This window comes from Hemibagrus wyckioides, linkage group LG13 (genome assembly GCF_019097595.1).
Source record: "Hemibagrus wyckioides isolate EC202008001 linkage group LG13, SWU_Hwy_1.0, whole genome shotgun sequence".
Taxonomy (NCBI): domain Eukaryota; kingdom Metazoa; phylum Chordata; class Actinopteri; order Siluriformes; family Bagridae; genus Hemibagrus; species Hemibagrus wyckioides.
The window spans coordinates 21,471,368-21,478,529 of record NC_080722.1 but is presented as its reverse complement, the minus strand read 5'-3'; positions in this window follow the sequence as shown (position 1 = coordinate 21,478,529).

Genomic DNA, 7,162 nt, shown 5'->3' with positions numbered 1-7,162 from the left:
TAGATAGATAGATAGATAGATAGATAGATAGATAGATAGATAGATAGATAGCAGCAATATTGAAATTCAGGTCATGATTTACAATTATTTAAAAAAAAAATATCTAGTCAACAGGTTTTACTATAGTTACTGAATAATACACTTTTTAGATAAATAAGTGTTTAAGCAAGAGTTTATGATTGTAAATTGACGTGTGTAAGGTTTTTTGTTTGTGGTTTTTTTTTTAAATGTTGTGTAAATTTGATGGATTAAAGCAGGTGTGTAACTGCATTTGTAACTAGGAAATTTAATAGACCAGGGAACCAGGAAACATCAATAAATGAATAAAATATCTTAATAAATGTCTAAGCAATAGATTTAGATTGCAGGTTGACATATCTGTGATTTCTTTTATTACTGCTACGGATTCCTCATGTTGGAATTTCCTTCCCACGCAAGAAGAAAAAAACATAATCCACTGTCTATGAGCTAAATCATGTTGAAAACATGTTCGCCTACAAGGAAAGGTTCACAGAGGTTGTTCTATTGTTCTGCATACTTGTCATTCTGTGCTTTTTTAGCCCTTTAAAATAGTCAAGCAGGAACATGAATAGAGTACATGTCAGAGTAAGGTTCACACCAAAGCATCACCTTTCACACCAAAGCATCACCTTTTTCGTTTTAACCACACATTTTCAAAAAATGTATAAAGTAGGTTGTGAATTAGGCACAATAAACATAAAGAAAACAATGACTGAATGAATGGTTTCTGCAATTTTAATACTTGCCCTTTAGTTTTGAATCAGTTTTATGGTACAGTTGAATTTCAAAGCGGTTGATTAATTTTCTATAACCGTAACTGCTAAAAAAGAATGTTTAGATATTCATCTGTTGACATTTTCTGTAAAGAAAAACATTTATGGAAGGGGACATTAGCTTTTCTGGACGGAATTGCCAGGGTCAGCAATGGTTCGGATGTATAATGTTCTAGGGCTGATAGGAAATAGTTCAGAGTGCTCGGTTCAGTGCCCTTTAGGTTTTGTCATGACAATAAGTTACTAGAAGTTCATACAGTAGTTTATAGATAACACTGCAAGCTCTTTATAATGTAGAATGACATAAATTAATAATGTACGATAATAATAATTTATAATAATGTTCAAATGTAAATGTAAGTATAAATGAATAAAAATTATAAAGTGTAAATAAAGAAAATTGTAAACATTTTGAAATAAGATGTCAGGATAAGCCGTTTAATGGAAAAATAAAAACAGGGAGGTCTAATGACCCTAGAGAGGTGTCTAACTCCAATCCAATATAATCTAATACAATATAATATAATGTTTTCATTTTCATTATTCCATCATTATCATTCCACATGTGACTTTCATGCTCCAGGAAATCAAGCTGCAGGGTGAAAGACTTTTTTTCTACACCAACGCCTCTGTTGAGCCTATTTATTTTTTTATTTTTATTTTTTGTTTGTTTCTTTCTTTTGTACATGTGATATCAAGTATAAGGTTCACATGTTTTGACACACTCAAATCTGGCCATTAGTTTAATGTTGAAAATCTTATTATCTTTCTTTTCATGTCTCCTGGCTTAAGAATAAAACTGTTACAAAAATAAGTGGTGTTATTTTTCAACTTGGAATTTTTACCAGATTTCTAATAGCAGTAGATCAGGATGTAGATCTGTACTCTTTTCTCAGCATGTGGTTTCTTTAAACTGAACCATAACATATGTACTTCACATTTATACACCGTTTTTTTATTTTTATTTCAACTGTCATCCAAAAGCCCTCATGTGATGATGTCATGTGGGACATGACTGATTGATTGACTCACCCAGTACATTGATTTCATAAGACACTGCTAACCCTTGTGTGACAACATTCCAGCACGTTGCATGTTTTGAGTTCTGTTTGTACCATCATGCTATGCACAAATAAAGTAGCCTTAACAATAAAATAACACAAGTCTCAAGTGTCATATCTCAAATTCCAATCTATCTCTATCTTATATTCATCTTTCGAAGCCCTGATGTCTTCATTGTATCGTAAAACCAAAAGTATGTGGACTTGGCTTCCCTGAATACAATACTGTTTACTGAATTACTGGTATGTTTTATGTTTCTGTTTTCGGGGCACAGTGCCAACCCATCACAGGGCACAGTCACTCATGCCTATGACAAACCATTTGTAATTAATATGGTTTAAAAAGTCTGTAAATACAATTGGTAAATTTCCTGCCTATTATTCATATTATTCCTTTATAAATTGTGGTTTCTGTGTACACCCATTTTTTGTGCATTTAGAATGTGCTGGTGATGAAAGACATGTTCAACAGGTATACTCTAGCTGTCCCAGCTGTCGTGATCAGTGTGCAGAGACGGTGGCTCAGATACTGGTGACCAAATGGTTTCATAAGTTTGGCAAGCCACCTTGCCCCCATTCCAATCAAGATCAAAATTTTGAGTCCTCACTGCTATGACAGTTATGTGCACTATATATGGCATGGAGAAGTCATGCACCATGTTTTGGGTCAATGGCAGAGGGAAACTCTGCCATCTGACTATTGGTGCAGTCGTGCATATGTGTGTGTGTATATATCCTAGGGCATGGGGCACATCCTGGTGTGCATCATAGCTTTGGGACCACTCATTTCCGGTATTTCGTTGATAGTATGTGTTGCTTGGTAACTAGACTCGAATTATTTATGTGTGTTTCTCCCCCTTAGTCAATAGTATCTGGTTCACAGTAACATTAGTGGATGCATGGGTCATTGGCTGTTCACTGTCTGTCCTTCCCTCTGTTTTAGCCACTGAAGAGTTATCTCTCAGTGCCGGTCCCAAGCACGGTTTAAATGGGAAGGCTGCATCCGGAAGGGCATCTGGCTTGCAGATGAACGTGCAGACGTGCAGATCTTCTGTGGTGACCCCAAACATCCCTGCAGCTGAAAGAAGAAGAACAACAACAATTGTTACAAAATTAATTGGTGTCATATTTTAACTTGGAATTTTACCAATTGTAAATTGTAAATGTAATTCTATACTCATTTCACAGTGTGTGGTTTCTTTAAAATGAACCATAACACATTGTGTGAGAACATTCTAGCTCCTCACAGATACATCAAGTTTTGTTTCTACCATAAATATTCATGCTATGCACAAATATACTAGTCCTCAACAATATAATTATACAACTTATATATTTGCTGCATTTTAAAGATAACACTAAATCAGTCAAACAGTGAGGCAGCAGCAGATGTATTGAATTGAATTGAATATGCTAAAATATATTATAGAAATGTCTTTTACTCTTTAGTGCTTTATTCTGCATATCATTTGGGCTTTATTCTATATAGATGAGTTTTGTCTGTGAAGACTGTATTTGTTGTTGAAAAGGATGGACCAACATGAAGACCAGAGAGCTGTCTATGGGAGACAAGAAAGCTATTTTGAACACAAGAGAGAAACACAATCAGAGGCATTAGCGCAACAATTTGGAAATTCCAGGAAAAGGAGAAAAAAAAACATCGATGTAATAACTGTAACGTCCCGTCAGACGTAGGAGTATTAGAATCCATTCGCGGACAATGTAAAGGGCCGAAGGCTAAGATCTTGGTCGAGGTCACGGAGAAACAGGGTCAAAACCAGAAAGCTACGTAGAAACAGTCAAAACCAAAACGCTAGTCCAGAAAACGAAGTCAGAAGAAAACAAGCAGGGTCATACACGAGGAAACTTGACAATAGATAAATCAAGGCTTGGCAGGTAACACTAAGGAAACAATGCTTCGCAATGAGACTGAGATAGCGTGCTGCTTTTATACGTCACTGAACCGGAAGTGAGCAGAAACAGTTCATATTCGGGCGATGGCTCCCTCTGGTGCTCAGGCCTCGTGACAATAACAACCTGACAAGCAGTCAGAAATATGACTGAAATGCTGAGAGGGCTGTAAAGAAAAAAAGTAAAAACAACAGTCAGTAACATCACCAACAACCAAGGGCAGGGGTAAAGGTGTCACAATCTACTGTTTAAAGAAGACTTTCAGAGCAGAAATATAGAGGCCATACCACAAGATCCAATCTGCTCATCTGCAGTGAGAATCAGAATACTAGATTTGAATTTGCAAAGAAATACAGAAATTAGCCACAAACTTTCTGAAACCACTATGAACCTCTACCAAACTGATAGAAAGAATCTGCACATGATTTAAAACATACAAGCTCACCTGTGAAACATGGTGGTAGCACCGTGGCTTGGGCTCGCACAGCTGCTTCTGCAACAGACTCACAGATACTTACTAATGATAAAAAGATGACAGCAGCAGAATGAATTTAGAAGTCTATAGAAACATTCTTTACAGAGAAATGCATCCATTCTAATTGGGAGGAACTTCATCATGCAGTAAGACAACCACCCAAAACACAACAAATAACTTCATAATGGGGAGAAGTGGAAGGTTTTAGACTGGCCAAGTCAATCAACAAACTTTAACCCAAATGAGCAGAATTATACTAAAAAAAAAACAACTTCACATTTATACACCTTTTTTTATTTTTATTTCATCCAAATAAAATTTCATTTTTGTCATCCAAAAGTCCTCAGGTGATGATGTCATATGGGACATGATTGATTGACTGATTGACTCACCCAGTACACTGATTTCATAAGACATTGCTAACCCTTGGGTGACAACATTCCAGCACATTACATGTTTCGAGTTCTGTTTCTACCATCATGCTATGCACAAATAAAGTAGCCTTAAAGTGTCTCAAGTGTCATATCTCAAATTCCAATCTATCTCTATCTTATATTCATCTTTTGATCACAATCCCTAATGTCTTCATTGTATCGCAAAAACAAAAGTATTTGGACTTGGCTTTCCTGAAAACGATACTGTTTACTGCATTACTGGAATGTTTTATGTTTCTGTTTTCGGGGCACAGTGCCAACCCATCACAGGGCACAGTCAGTCACACCTATGACAGACATAATACCAATACATTGCAATCTTTTGTTTTCTTTGGCGGTACATCAAAACAAAGAATTGTTTAATTATTTAATTATTATTTAATTAGATAGATAGATGCGGTTTAGATAGATAGATCCATGATGGACAGGAGCCTGCTCAGCACCCTCCTCTCTGCCACTGATGTCAGGCTGTCCAGTTCTGAGCGCACAATCGAGCCCGCCTTCCTCACCAGCTTGTCCAGATGTGAGGCGTCCTTTTTCTTTATGCTGCCTCCCCAGCACACTGCCGCATAGAAGAGGGCACTCGCCACAACAGTCTGATAGAACATCTGCAGCAGCTTTTTGCAGATGTTAAAGGAAGCCAGCCTTTTTAGGAAGTACAGCTGGCTCTGTCCTTTCCTGCACAAACTCCACACCGTTGATAGTCACAGGCTCAGGTTAAGGCCTGGGCCTCCTAAAGTCCACCACCATCTCCCTGGTCTTTGTAGTGTTGAGGTACAGATGGTTGCCACACCAGGCAACGAAGTCCTGTATCAGTTTTCTGTACTCCTCCTCCTGTCCCTTCCTGATACAGCCAACGACAGCAGTATCGTCCACAAACTTTTGCACGTAGCAGAGCTCTGAGTTATACTGAAAGTCCGAGGTGTACATGGTGAACAGGACTGGAGAGAGAACAGTCCCTTGTGGTGCCCCCGTACTGCTGATCACAGTGTCAGACCTGCAATCCCCCAGTCTCACATACTGAGGTCTGCCGGTCAGGTAGTCTGTGATCCACGCGATCAGGTGTGAGCTTACTCCCGTCTCTATTAGTTTATCTCTGAGGAGCAGAGGCTGGATGGTGTTGAATGCACTGGAGAAGTCCAAAAATGTTATTCTCACAGCCCCGCTGCAGCTGTCCAGGTGAGAGAGGGATCTGTGAAGCATGTAGGTAATGGCATCCTCCACTCCCACCTTCTCCTGGTATGAAAACTGCAGAGGGTCGAGGGTGTGGTGGACCTGTGGCCTAATGTGGTGTCTACACAAATTAAATAATTAATTATTATTAATTATGTAATTATAATTTTTATAATTACAATAAAAGACTGTCAAATTCTCATTGTTTTTAAAATGTGGCTCTACACATGGGTCAAAGCATCTCTAAATACATTCAATAAATTTCCTGCCAACTATTTCTTTATAAATCCTGGTTTCGGTGTAGGCCCATTTTTTGTGACTGGTGCAAACTTTAAATAATAAATGAGCTGGGTGAAAGAAACTCTAGGAAATGCTGACATCTACTGTCCTTCTGAATATTTTTCATTTCTAAATATCCCACACCTAAATCCCGCTATGACAAATTGTACTGATATTCCACTACCTTGCTATTAGAATAGTCTCTCTAGGTGAAGAAATATTTTGATATGGACCTTCAAAGTTCTGACATTTCAGCTAGCAAAACTACAGCAACCTGCTTATGTAATTCAGCCGGAACACTTGCCAGTTACAGATTTTTATTTTTATGTGTATATATATATATATATATATATATAGAGAGAGAGAGAGAGAGAGAGAGAGAGAGAGAGAGAGAGAGAGAGAGCGAGCATGGAATTAGAATGTCCAAACTTTTGACTGGTAGTGTATGTATATATATATATTATAATATATAATATATAATATTATAATGTAATATATGATATTATATTACAACATAGTACAATGTAAGTGATTTTTGTGTAATTATAACTGAATTGAAAAAAAAATGGCCATGGCTTTAATCGCAACCACAGGCTCTAAAATAATTTTTCTGATATTGTTACAGTTTTTTACAATCACTTTGGCACTAATATCAGAACCTTGATGTCATTTTTCAAAACTCTAGACACAAAAATTACAACCCATGATCAAAATTCTGATTTTTTTAAACACACTTTTTCCAATTGCTTGGATACAATGAAGATGAACCTAAGATTATTTGTTCACTGAACAAAAGCACCTGACACAACATCAGAATCTCACCGTTTTAACATGCAATTCATAACACTACGCCTGAGATGACTGTGTTTTCATTTCATTACAGTAAAATACAATTACTATACAAATTAACAAATTAATTTAATTTATTAATTTAGATCATGACAGTTTCAGAATAACAAGAACCATTGACACCAATTAGTGTGGAAGATAAGCCATTTAGACTAAATTATATGTGGATGTATTTTTATATGTTAT